This window comes from Pollicipes pollicipes, unplaced genomic scaffold, assembly GCF_011947565.3.
Source record: "Pollicipes pollicipes isolate AB1234 unplaced genomic scaffold, Ppol_2.1 Scaffold_6138;HRSCAF=7277_pilon_pilon_pilon, whole genome shotgun sequence".
Lineage (NCBI taxonomy): Eukaryota > Metazoa > Arthropoda > Thecostraca > Pollicipedomorpha > Pollicipedidae > Pollicipes > Pollicipes pollicipes.
Window position 1 is genome coordinate 27,564,886 of NW_023596818.1, and position 14,633 is coordinate 27,579,518.

Below are 14,633 nucleotides of genomic sequence, written 5' to 3' on the forward strand. Positions count from 1 at the left end.
CACAAAATGCACCATCCCCTTGAGGGCATTGGTCCTGCCTGAAATGTGTTTATGTACTGAACACCTACGTCATGTACACGGTGTGCTCCTGGCTCATTTGATGTATCCCCGTTTCGGGAGTTTTCCGTTAACGCTGGGATATCTCTGCGGTGTTTTGGCCGGAGCATGAGCCAGTGGGAGGCGAGCGAACATGGTGGTTCTCATCACAATCGAGAGCGTATCATTCCGTAGTGCTGTGACCGAAGACGGAGCGCATCAATGCCGGTTTGGTTTTTCGAATTGATCAACAGCATTTTGGATGGATATTTTTTCTTGTTTTGGGAAACTTACCCTGATCGCAAATCGCCGCTGCATATCAGTCAGCGTTATTCGTGTGAGTGATGCGAACATGCATGCGAACATGCATGCTTGGGCGACTGGGCAGGGTGTTGACGAGGAGCCTGGAAGGTTTTTTCCAGTAAGCGTTATGATCCATTGGTGTGTATGATAGACAGTGAACCAACACCATGAATTTTGGTGCGTATGGACAACCTCATCTCTTGAATACAGCATTGCGCAATGTTTGCCTCGCAACCTTCAAATAAGCTAGCTGACAATTTTTACTATTGTATGCATCTCTTTGTCTTTTAATGGCTTGGGTTTGTATAACTTTGTGGGGCCCAGTTGCTTATCTAAACCTCCTTACTCCTCGCCCTGATTCACTGTTTCACGGGGATTGATAGGTGTGGGGGGGAGAGCGGGGGGGGGGGGGGTCGATGCGACATCACTGGCGTTTACTAGCTTAAGGAAGATACAGCTTAACAGAAAACGTCATTCGATTGCTGTTAACGAGAGTTCACGATTGTTGCTAGTTTGTATGTTGTTGAGTCAATAATCGACCCCATTATGCCAGGTCCAATGTCAACTGTTCCCGAAAATCGCTTTTCAGCTTTACAACTTTACGTATTCGACAGCATTCGTGTTAGTAACATCCAACCTAAACAGGCGTGCTTCTGGTAAAATTTTGTATATGCTGGTGTACAGCTTGCTATGTTTTGACTATGTGGTGATGATGTACGGCTCCGATAATGCAGCAATGTCAGTCCACCACCATCGTTTTGCTTTCCAGACAAGACTATTTGGTGATGATGGATGCCTTCGATAATGCAACAATGTTAGCCCACCGCGCCCATCCCGCCGCATCGTCGGTTGCCGTTCGTCGCCCGCGCCAGCCGTGCATTGCCATGCAGTATGCCTAAAATATCGCCGCTGCTTTGAAGTCAGAACAACTAGGAACACTTTTTTGGTGTGAAAACATGCGCAGTGGACGTTCCATTACGCATGTGCGCATTGGAGTTCGAAATACTTCTGCTAAGCTATCGACCTTCAATAAAATTCAGCACAATAGCTTCAATATCTTTCTGAACCCTTGTCATTGTTCAGTACGAGCATAGCTCGACGTGTAGAGTACCGTCACTTAATCGTCATTTAGCACTAAACGTTGTTTAACCCGGGACCGGGTGGCCGATTGTATACCCTTCGCTCGGATGGGGACTCAACTTGACCTCCCTGGCGTCCCGTGTCCAGAATTGCCGACTTAAGGTGTAGAGCAACACTCTTAGAGAAGGAATTGTTCATTCCTTTGCCAGCATTTTTCGTGAGTTTTTCACTTCTACCTGATATTGTCTAACAGCGCATATCAAACCCATATTTCTCTTTCGCGGTTTTAAGATGTCGTAAACTGAGTTCACATAAACCGTCAAGCTTAATTAAGGCTACACAGAATCTAGACACCTATGGCTATATCCTGCCTCACCTACATCCGAATCATGCCCATGTATGCGTAGAGCTAGGGCACCAGGTACCTTCAAGCCCCAGAGCTCCGGCGACTCCAGCCGCTTGCATACATCAAGTTTGGTTTGTTCACAAAATGCATCGCAATTTACAGCTGTGTGCCAAATGCAAGATTTTCGCGCACCCTCAATTTTTTTGGGTTGCACCACGCAAGCACCACACCACGAAAGTAAAGCCCGGCACAAACACCACCAAATCCTGGTAGAGAGTTTCAATCCTTGTACTTCTTTTACCCGAAGGAACTTGACCACCTTACTGCACCACTCCCGAAATGCAGGAGTGAAGAATTCAAGACACGTCTTCTAAATGAAATTATAAAAAAATTAATAAATAGGGAAATGAAATTTAAGAGCTGAACAACGCCACTTGAGCACTCATTTTCGCAGATTTTTAGTCAAATGAGCTGATTACAAAATTTTACCTTAAAAGTACCAGTCTTTATATTTATTTGGTTTCCTTGTTTTCTTGCTACCATACGAATGTGACAACCTCATTTTCCTTCCTTTCCGATCGCCTTAAAAATCATAATCTATGGCTTAGAATGTTGACCAATTCCTCTAAAATGTTCTAAATGCAGACTTGCACGCGTTTTATACATAAATCGAATTAATTCACCAGCCGCCCAAACGTGTTTGATATGCGCCCAAGAGTGAACAACTCATAGGGAATGAAGGAGACAACCTGAATCACGGAGCTTATTTTAACGTCGTTTTTGCCCTGTTAAGCCCCCATCTAGCCGTTTTTTGGTTCATGGCGGGGCTCAGTAGTGATAAATCTAAGCCATTCTAGGTTCACCAGCCCATCATGGCACCTTATCCTTGAGTACACGGCTTTCGGACAGATCTGGCGCAGGTAGTACAGAAGTGTTTGGTAGCGAAATTCTGTTGTATCATACAAATTTCCTCTCACTTATTTCGCGTTTTAATCTTGTAGGCTGGTGGGCATGATTAACACTTATATTTTATGGGCGAATTTGATGACGATGTCTGTCAGCAAGCCATGCGAAAGATGCTGGCTTGTTATGTGGGGCAACGGAAAAAGTGTGCGCTTCGAAAGCCAGGATGTCGGCATTGGAGCACCTAATTGCTAACCTTGCCTGCTTTCAGCATATTATTTATAACCCGATTTAGTCATTTTCTGCTTTAATACATCAAGTTTTGTTCATAAGATAAATTATGATGCCACAAGACATGTAAGTGGATTATTTTGTTCCATGCTCCTGATTATTTGCCTCAAATTTGTTGAAGTGGTCCTTCATGTGTGCTTTACAAAAGATGTTATCCATAGTTGCCATGGTTTGCTGGCTGGCAAATGCCTGTACTGTAGATATGTGCTATATATATATATATATATATATATATATATATATATATATATAATACCCTAAGCTGCATAGCAGTTACAACGTAAGGTGGATATCACTTTACAGTAAATAGTTAGTCCATCCCATTTAAAATGTGAGGCAAGCATCTCAAACTTTAGGTCATGAGGTATGAAAAACAAAATATAAATGAATGCCTTTGCTGCAGCTGAAAAGGCGAGCAGCAAAACTGGTTTTATGGCCGCCTACAAGTTATGCTACGTTTGGAGGAGAGGGATTGTTTTGTGGGACAGACCCACTATTACTCTTGGCAGAGGCTAGCCATGACATTCAGAATAAGTTGTTCAAGGTGATTTGTGAGGCTTTGATTTGCGTGCTGTCAACTTTGTCTGGTGTCAACAAGCTCACACAAATGAACTGAACCAAAACATAAGTTGAAACTAGCCAAAAATAAGCTTTATCATGTTTTTACTACAACTGCTGCTGTCAAGAAATAAGAGAGGTGAGTTGAGATGGTGCTCAACATATGGGCTACTCTAAATTAGGTTAAACTGGTTAATTGCATGACAAGTGGCAGTAGGGATTATGCAAAAATTAGTGATTCACAAATGCTGTTGTGATACAAATAGGTTAGTCACGATCAGATGGCGTAAACCTTATTTAAGTTAAGCTTAGTCGGGTTACTTTCATGGAAATAAACATTGGCATTCTGCATGAAACAATGACGTAATATTTGTATTTCCTGACCGTATGTTAACAGAAGCCAGAGGTATGCCGGATGAGTTTGATTTGTTGATGTGTTGATGAGCAGGAGTCCAAGGCTTTTTTGTTTGAATACTTCATGCTTGTTGGATTTGCTGTTGTTTTTGTTGATCAACTTACTTCGTGTTGTGTTAAGCCTGTGGAAGGGAAGTGTTAAGTGCAACATCAAAACATTAGTTACATAGCTTCTGATGATCAGTGCAGTGTGATGATCACTGTTATGAAACTGCTATTCTTTAATGCATTCTGCTTTACTGTAATGAACTAAGATGTTGAAAAACGAAACAGGTTTGTCATGATTACGATATTGCGTCCATGAACTTAAATGTATGTCTTTGTATGCTGTAGTTATCCTACTAACTCATAAGTTCCAAGGTTTGCGAATTAAATTTTTCACTCCAGCACGGTCTTTTTGCGACTAAATTTTTCACTCCCACCCAGTTCAAAGGCGATTCTAGCTCACTGCTGAGATCTAGGAGCTGAGAGAGCTTGGGACATAAAGTTCACGGAGTGCATTGGCCTGTACGTGAACTCTAATAAGGTTAAAGTTTGAGGTTTCTAGGTCATGGCATTCGGGTCAGATGACGTCAAACAAGGTCAAATTCCAGGTTGGTCTCCAAACTGCCTCCAGAACCTAGATACCTGTTCCAAACAAAAGGTCACATGCTCATTTCATGTTAATGACCTTGTTTAACCTTTTGAAGGTCATGGTATTCAAAAGCATACAATACTGCCTTGAGTTTTGCATTTGAATAAGCGAGAAATATTACGTCAGGCAATATGTTCTGAAGACAAATGTGTCTTTGGTCACTTTGGTCAGTAACCTATTCTGACCTTTGTGAAGTCCATCGAAGATGTATGATGCGGTTGCTGTTGTCAATAAATTCGAAACGAGTACCAGAAACTATCCAATACAGCAAGTCTTACAATGATAAAGCAGGCTGTTCTTCACCTTGGTCCGACCTTTGTACCTGACCCTAGATCAATTGAATTTGCTCGGTAAATTTTTGTTGCCCAAGAAAGCATCTCAGAGATTAAAAAGTTTCGTCAGAGGCTTCGTCTAACATTCCGTTGTTGCATCAGATTGAACGATTCCCTAGAAATTGACTCCGCTGAATACATGGCCTGAATTTGACCTGCCATAAGTCAGCGACCTTACAAGTAACATCCAAATGTTTGATGCCAAACAATCTGATATTTACTTATCTAGAGTAAGCCAAATTTGGCGCAGCTATGCCGCGCCGTCCGGAACTATTCTGGAAAAAACCCTCGGGGGGGGGGGTCAAATTGAACCCCCACCCTAGCACGTGTTAATCAGCATCTCCTAAAAAATGAAGGTCGTTGACTGTACACAAAAACCTTGGACGCATACGCCCCTACTATTAGTTTAGAAAGGGTCAAATAAACACCGTGCATTCACAGGCTTGTTGTAGGCTGCCATTTAATACCTGTTTTTCATTTTATTGACATCTAAAATGTTATCATATTGGCATCTTCCCGGGACTTCTGGCTTCAGTTTCAGAGAAATAAGATGCAATATAAAAGTCAACGAAGAAACTGGGTGCCATCGAAAGAAAGCGGGCCAAATCTCGTGAATTGTTAAGGGGTTTTTGATCAGCAAGGGCTCTGCCAGCCTGTTGTCCCCACTTTACTTTGCTTTGCTCTGGCTGCCCCCATTAATGTTGCCTTATTTTCCAGATGCAGCTGCCAAGTACTAGAGACTTGGTAGTTTCAGGAACGCCAAGTGCCTAATCCTAAATTCTTACACGACGAACTAGTCCTCTAGTGTTGGCGTGCGCTCAGTGTATTCACAGAAACGCGGCGTTGACTCGAAAATCTGGCTTTCATTCTCACTTAGTTTCTGCCTAAAGGTTGAAATTCTAAATGGTACGCTATTTTAGTCGGCTTCTGTTGGAAGCGAGCTCTGCCTACATCTGATGACCTGCTCATCTCAGTGATAGGCATAGCGCTGTTCGCCACTGATACTTTTTATGTCCGTACTGCTTAGATTACTTTGCAAGGGATGACAAATAAAGCGTCGTAACCACTCCGTCGGTGGCCATAAAGCGTCTGTGAGCTCGTCTCCTGGTGGAAGGTCGGCCGTGGTGCCTCCCCTCGGGTAAATGGTGATGCAAGAGGGTTGACGCCCGCTGAAAGTGGAACATCAGAGACGTCTCTCGGCCTTTGAGGGCGATGAAGAAGGCAATTTCCGAGGCGATGGTAAATGTGAAGCGTTCACCACCCGGTGAATGGCTCGGCCTCCTCGGCCACATGGGGGCAAATGTAAGTAAAACCGGTCGACTGCGTTGCAAAAGGTAACAGAAGGAAACAACACAATTTTCACGAAATATTGTAAAGAGTGTACGCTCAATACGGTTTGTAATTATAAAGCGTTTGCCACCCGGCGGGCGATGAAGGCGTCTGTGTGCCTCTCACATAGTCCCCGCGGTTTTTAAGTGTTGGCAAGTAATAAAAGGCTTTCATTTGATGTGTATGCTGAAGGAGCCAAAGAGCCGTGCTTGCAATTTGTTGTGTATGACTTTCTCTGTGCTTGCTTGTGGCTGGCAAATAGTCTCGCGAAAACCTCTGCTGAGGTGATGAACTAACTTCAACTGTAATGTGTGAGGTTAATGATGTATTGATCGTATCAACAAGCAACAGCACAAAGTCACCGTGGCCGCTTCCTGATAAAGATCTTCCAGATTTGCGGTTCATATTCACATCACATCCGCGACAGCATGGCCGGGCTGAGGAGCGAGAGCAAACACGACGACATTGAATGCCTTGTCGACTTGATTTACTGACCACATTACTCCGAGGAAAACCGCCACCAGTACCATTTAGGCCGCTTTATCATGATACTTGCTATTCCTCACTTCAGCAGGCATCTCCGATGACCGATGACCACTTCCGCCCCGCGGATCGACGAATCCAGCTGGCCGGTCACGGTGACGGGCGGAGGGTGTGTTGTAGTGTCCGACAATGCTACTAGATGGCAGTGAAGACGCCACGCCTACGCTGCTATGCTGCGCCGGCCCCACTTGACTTTACGCTGATCCCCGACTACTAAGGGTAGCGTGACGAGGTTCAGCTCACTCCTCGTCGGCTGATAAAGGCTGGTGAGTGACTTAGCTTTTCACTTGCCCCCTTTGTCACCTGTGGGCTACCTGTGAACCATCAGGTCGCTGCTGTGAAAAGTGACGTTTCCACGAAAAGCGAAATGTGTTAAAAATTGATTACGGTCCGACATAAAATTGCTGTGAAGTGTGTTAAAGTTGCTGTAGGAAGTAAACATTGCTTAGACAGTAGAATCGATAAGTGCCATCGTACTTGGCACTGTGATGCAATATGTGATACCTGTAATCACGTTTACGTGCCCACTGTGTTGTGCCTACCGACGCCATCCTTGCAAACATGCCTGTTTTTCAGTTGGAAATACACATAGCAGGCAGACCGTGTGAATTTGTTGGGGAACATTCACGAACCACCAGCTGGATTATGACGTCCGAGCGTGAGGCATGCTTGAAAGAGCCCCGCACAGATGTAGGCACGTGGGAGCTGGACAGGAATATGGTTAACCCCATGTCTGCTTGGCTCCTGGGACCGGGGCTCATAAGGATGCCTCCTATCTTTTGCCAGCGGCTTCAAACGCTGTCTTGGTATAATCGAAATAGAAGGTTGCAAAATTTGTCTCAAATAAGTGATCAAGGTCCATATCCGATAAGTATAACCAAAATACCCCAACCTTTCACGCGGGTGCCATCAGCAAGAAGACCTGGAGCACGTTATCAAAAACGAAGATATAATCCATCTAAATATTCCAAATTTAATGCATGTGGCTGGCAACAAAAGATTCAGAGATATGTCAATCTAGAACAGCCTTTTTGACAAATAGACCTTTTGGTTATAGTTTTACCTATATAGTTTTTAGTGTCTTCTTGAAAACGAAAACGTTATGCAGTATATATAGTCTATATGTATATAGTCTTGCCTGTCCAGCCGGTAACGCCCCCCCCACCAGCCCCAGTGGCATCGCCACCTTCGCCAGCTTCACCGGTGTCGCCACCCTCGCCGGGGCACGGGTACGTCCCCACCGATTCTCCACTCCACACGCCAGGCAAATGACAAAAAATGTCAGTTTTGAACTAAGGACGGTGTCAGAATTTTGAGTGCTGGTACGGGGAGGGGGAGGAGCAGAGTTATACAGGGGTGCCCCCTGGACAAAATGGGGCCCCGTGGCCGCCCGGTAAGGAAGCCTGGTGCTGGGCAGCGTCATTTTCAGGGGCATTGACTATTTTGAAGGCGTCGGGGCCACGTGGCCCATTGTGGAATTATTGCATGTGTTAATACCCCTGTAAATTACTCCAGGACCAAATGGTTGTGACCGAGTAGTTAGCCCCTACTGCTCAGATGTGTTGGAACCCCGGTCGTGACATTGGCCTAGAGCGCTAATAGGCCCCTCCAGTCGCTGACGCCCCATAGAGCGCAATAGCATGCGTCGCGCTCGTTTTTTTGTAAGCCGCCGTGCAAAACACACGGACACAACAACAAAAAGAGAAAAGGTCTGCTTTTACCGCCGTCGGCCATTACGATCAGATAGCTGGATGCAGAGGCGGATCCCTCCGTTCACCTGGAGGGGGGGGGGGAGAGGGGGGCAGAAGAGCATGGGGTGGTCAAAAACGAATTGGTCCGGCTTCCAAACAACGATGGCTCAACGACTGAGCGCATCTTCGTAAAAGGCGCAAGACTAGTATCGCCGAAGGCAAAAGCAGCAACGAAGTTTAATGCGCCGCTCATAGGAAAAGTAAGTCCAAGCTGCTAGTTAACTGAAAACCAAGTTTCATCACTATGTACCATTCATGGGTCAGTGTGCACCATTAGATACTGGTTAAGAAAACTTTTAGTTTAACAAATTATATTATATAAGATATTGACGAGAACGGGAAACATTTACTTTGGCGAAGTTGATGTGGACATTTACAAAAAAAAAAAAAAATGTGGGGACTCAGCAGCATAGAAGCCTGCTCTCAGCTTTGTCTTTGGGGAGGGCGTGTGTCCATTTCATCACCTCCTTCCCTCCCCTGGATGCGCCAACGGTTTAACTTCTCACGTAAGATTGGACCTTAACTTAAGGATTAAGGATAAGGATAAGGATTGAGGATTGAGCATCTAGGCGGCGACCTGGCCGGGCCTGGCCCTCTCAGATACTGAACAGGTCGAGGGTTCAAGGGCAGCACGGGCCATGGGGGTTGTATGAGCAAAGCGCAGAGGCTCAACAATATGGGCCACGGGGGTTGTATGAGCAAAGCGCAGAGGCTCAACAATATGCGGACATAGTCAGACGACCGAGGCAAGCCGGCTTCAGCCGACGGGTTCGAAGCTGTCGTGATATGTTCGAATTGACTGGTACGAATACTTTAGGTCAGCCATTAACCCTTTAGTTAAGACTTCAGAAAATGTAAGGGCAAGTCTCGTCACGCCAAGACACGTGACAGATGACGTATAGACAGATGACGTATAGACAGATGACGTAAGACAGATGACGTATAGACGACGTATAGACAGATGACGTATAGACAGATGACGTATAGACAGATGACGTATAGACAGATGACGTATAGACAGATGACGTATAGACAGATGACGTATAGACAGATGACGTATAGACAGATGACGTATAGACAGATGACGTATAGACAGATGACGTATAGACAGATGACGTATAGACAGATGACGTATAGACAGATGACGTATAGACAGATGACGTATAGACAGATGACGTATAGACAGAGCGGACAGCAGCATGGGTGCAGAACCGCCAGAAACTGGCGGCGCTCTGGCGCCATCCCTAATTTGCCGCCGGGCCCACCCAACTTAAGTAATAGCTGAAGTGTCTATGCTATAACAAAACAAAATTGGAGCTTAACTCAGCGATCTTGCATGTCACGAATGTCATGTCCGTCAGGACGCGAAATACATTCTTAAGACGTAAGTTCAGAAGACCAAACGCCAGCTGGGTCAGGGCTGATACACCAGACCCTCGGACGTACGCCCGCCCCGGCCAAGACCAGTGGCTCGGTAGTTCCTTACAAAATGAAGAGCGTCATGAAGGAAATAATTGTGGATGAGATGCTCTGTGACGTGCGTGTCATGACACGCAGTGTATGTATGTAGGCACGCATGTCTTAATAACAATCCCCAGGTGTCTTCCGATTTCTGAGTCAGTACACGTGCCTAACATGCTATTCTTAGCAGCCAAAATTTCCTTCGTTGACCGATTTGCACAATCAACCTGTAATCAGTGTGACCTGTAACCAGGTTACAGTGTAACCTTTAACACATACTCGAAGATGTCCCGCTAATGCTAGAGCATCAACAAGTGGCGATGGACGGTTCCAGCCTGTAACCATTGTAACCTGTAACACCTGCTCGGAAGTGCCTCGCTGATGCTAGAGCATGTGGCGGTGGACGGTTCACCGCCACAGACACATGTGGCGGTGGACGGTTCCAACCTGTAACCAGTGTAACCTGTAACACCTGCTCGAAAGTGCCTCGCTGATGCTAGAGCACCAACATGTGGCGGTGGACGGTTCCAACCTGTGACCATTGTAACCTGTAACACCCGCTCGAAAATGCTTCGCTGATGCTAGAGCACCAACATGTGGCGGTGGACAGTTCTAACCCGTAACCAGTGTAACCTGTAGCACCTCACTGATGCTAGAGCACCAACATGGCGGTGGACAGTTCCACGTGCCAGTGGCGCGGCACACAGATGACCGGCGGGCGAGTTCAGTACAGACACGCAGGCTCTGTAACAGAGAGCTTTCAGATGAGTGGAGCGGACAGGCACATCAGAGCGCAGAACAACAAGCGCCCGTGAACAATCTGACGTCGTTTGTCATCTTAGCAGGTGGTAGAGAGCTAGAATATCGCGCCGCTCGGATAAAAGTTCGTTAATTTTGAACCACCCGAGCGTTTTCAGGGTGGGTAGTAAGTGTTGTAATTCCTCAGTTCCCATCATAAATCTTGGAGAAATTAAACGCCTACTAAATCATATGCTTTTGCGTTTGAGAGCAACCACACCTTGCTGTAAGGCAGCATCTTACATGCGGATGAACGACCCCTTCAATCATAATCGTTCTAACTTCAGCTGGCAGATGTTGGCTCAATTTGGCAAGACCTACTAAAGTGCTACAGCAACGTTTCACGGTGGCAGAAACCTAACGCTCCTCATTTAAAGTAACATGGGCAATGATTTCAAAGACCTTTATTGAAGGTTGAGGTTTGATTTTTGCCTGCGATACTAAGGGCCGTCCGCTCCTCACCAGGAAGGTGATCAATACTGGCCGGGCAGCGGCATCCATGGACTGAGCGTTGTCAGCGTGGGTGATGAGCCGTCCCCTGTGAAGAAAGGAGTTGCGTCGTGAGTAAACGGTACAAACAGTATCGCTCCTAAACGTTCCCCTGAACTACGCCGTGCGTGGCCGGAAGTGAAGTTCTTACATATAAATCATGATTTGAACGGACCTCAGGCCAGCTACGGAACCAGCGGTCGTGAACCCCGCACCACCCAAGCTTCTCCACGAGCCAGCTGAACACTGTCGAAAGCTTTCGACGCGTCCATCGTCAGCGTTGTGTTTAAGCCACGACCCACGCTGCTGGGCAGCAAGTTGATAGTGCTGAGTATCACCGGATCTGTGAAATGACCGGGGCGGAAACCATGCTGCTCGGGACATAAAACGTGTTGTTTTTACAGACATGATGCAAGCTGGTTGCCAACTATTCACTCGCAAAGTTTTGTTATCACTGACTGGATCGGAATGGGTCTGAAGTTTTCGGGTCATTCTGACCGCCGCTTTTTAACAACGCCGTTGCGGTAGCTGTTTTGCGCACCGTCAGCACGTTTCCGGAGCGTGGCGAGCTATCCAATGCGTCCAAAGGCTGAGGCGCAATTACAGCGAAGGTCATTCTGATGAAACGTGCGATAAGTTTGTCAATACCACTGGCTTTTGATGTTCCCAGCTGCTATAACGCGCTGGGCAGCTCAGGAAGAGTAGCAGGCGTCACGGGGTGAGAACCCGCCCACACGCGTGGGGAACCGGACGGCTTAGTCTCCCGTTCACTGGCGACTACACTCAACGCCTTGGCCCCACAAAAAGGCCCCACAAACGCAAAATGCTGCCTCAGGTGAGCTGCCCACGTGAAACCAGTGATATTGCTGGCACTCGCTTCGGATTTCAGCCTTTTGGCAGATGCGATGCACTTTTTTTCCAGTGAGCTCTCTTCGAGTTGGCTAAGGTTTGCTTTAAGGGTGTGCTTCACATTTATATGGGGGTTGGAACTGAAATGACCATTTTGAAGACCTTTCGGTGACGTTCACAAACTCGCTCTCCTGAAGACTTAAGTCCGTGTAATTTCTGGGCTACACGCCCATGAATATTGGCAAAGGTATATTGGGGGAGGGGGGGGGGGGGGGAGTATTTCAAGGTCATCTTGGCATTCATGACGTCCTTATAGCATCATTCAAATTCCGCCATTCCATAAGCCATGCGGCGACCAAGGCTAGGAAAATGTGATTGTCGAGGTGTTCATATCTGGTGTTCGTGAGCGCAACTTCCAGGCATAACGGCCGTCAATTGGTTCTCAATCAATGTTGTGCAAAGTACGACGAGCCATGCTGCATTGACGAGCATACTTACTAAACAGACCATTGTGCTGTTTAGAGCAGTGTTTTCCACTTAAAAAGTGCACCAATCTCTATAAGTAACCTTGCTTCATCATATCTGATGCATTCAATGATATACTTCACTTACCACTTGAATGGCCAAAACTCGTGGGACATTCAAAGAACGGTACATTGGGTATGTGGCCAGCTTTTAATATTTCAGGAGTGGTTATATCTATGCGTGTGAATACATGCGGACAGCGAAATATCTGAGTAGACTTGTGAATACAAGGTAGGCCGAAAACATGTTGCGGTCCAATGGCCCGTGGCAAGTTTCTGACACCTGCTGCGCAATAACTTATCTAAGGATTTTAGGTTTTTAGGTTGAGTACCCCCCCCCCCCCTCCACGCCAAATAATGACCATAGGTCACGGTCTAGATCAGCATTGAGGACTCTTCATTTCGGCCTTATTCCGACACAGCGATCATGCGCGGTCCAATGCGCGCTTGGTTAGGGTGACAGTCAAAGCATACATAGCTACATACAATAGCTACGACATAGCCCGTAAATGTGACGAAAAAAGCTGTCTCAAACGCCATCATTTATTTATCCTGGGCATCTCCAAATACCAGAATAATAGAGGTACGTTTTTTGGTTCACAGCAACAGACAGAACAACGTTGCTCTACAGTGAGGTGCCCGGCGACATTCCGCAACCCTGGCGACAGGGAAGGGTCAGCCCAGCTGTCTTCAAACGACGTAAATCCGGATATACATCACCCATCATGGCTCCCATAAGTAACAGCCCGGCAACCTAGGCTTATGCGCTGAATTTTTCAGTCATCGCTGCTTTCAACGACTGCACTCATAAACCAGCTCCGCAACTCATAGCATGCGTTCCATTGTTACTCACATCGGAAAGAAGAGACCTTACGCAAAATATTATAGCTCCTTTGGCGCTTTTGAATGCTCACTCACAACTGCACGTCATAATGGTGGTCCGAGCGCCATATTAATGTTTTCTGCGTCTTCGCAAGATGTGGTTATTATATGGACTCCACACTTAATCTTCACGCCAGCCTCGAAATAACAAAAGGATGCGCGCAAAGCAAGCCCCAATACGATCTCGTCGATCTTACGTCCCGACCTTTTGGTTTGTATCAGCGCTGACCAAAGTAGGTGTTTTCAAGCTTGGAAATGGATTATGTGGGGTCAGATCTGAGTAACTTCGATGGGGCATTCAGAGATGCTATCCAATGTTTTGCCGACGTAGGAGCAAGCTATCATAACATAAAATAATCAAAGACGTGCTGAAGCAAATCATCCAGAGACTTCGCGAATTTTCCACGAAGGTTTTTTTGCGAATTCCTTAGAGCATTCGCAAGCTCCCCAGTAAGTTTCAAGGCTGCCCAGCCACCCAGGGTAGTTCTCAAACTCTTTATAAGCAATATGTAACATGCTGTGAGGATGAGAAATGGGCACCACTATGTTGAACACATGTTTTGATACGGAGAAGACAATTGAAGTAAGACCAAATTGAAGTAGGAAAAAATCCTATTTTTATATATTTTTGCACATAAGATGCACACAAGACACATTGCCACAATCACACCTGTGGCACCTACCACGCAGCACCTTACAACTTTTGTGCAAGAAATTGCTTGCTTAGGGCTGGAGAGGTTTTGTTACTAAATACGCTTTCCCATATCCAAAGGCGTCTTCAGACATGGCACGTCCGAAGAGTGTGCTGTCGATCAGGTGTTGTCGTGTCAATGTCCTGTCGTATTCGTGTCGCATGTGCTCCAGAAGTGTCCCGTCACGTAAGCACATTGTCAGGTGTCGTGCGGGTGTCGTGGTTACGCCAGCGTAGTTATGAAACGAAATTCGCAGCCTTCGAGATTACATTTGAACTGAAGCACTACATTGGCACATCTTTGTCGGGTTTGTCAGGGCTGTTTCTCGCAAGAATGTTAATGATCCTCCTGTTGCGATTACACCTGGCAATGGCTATTGTGCGGTCGTTTTCACCTTTTACGTGTCAAAAGATAATTT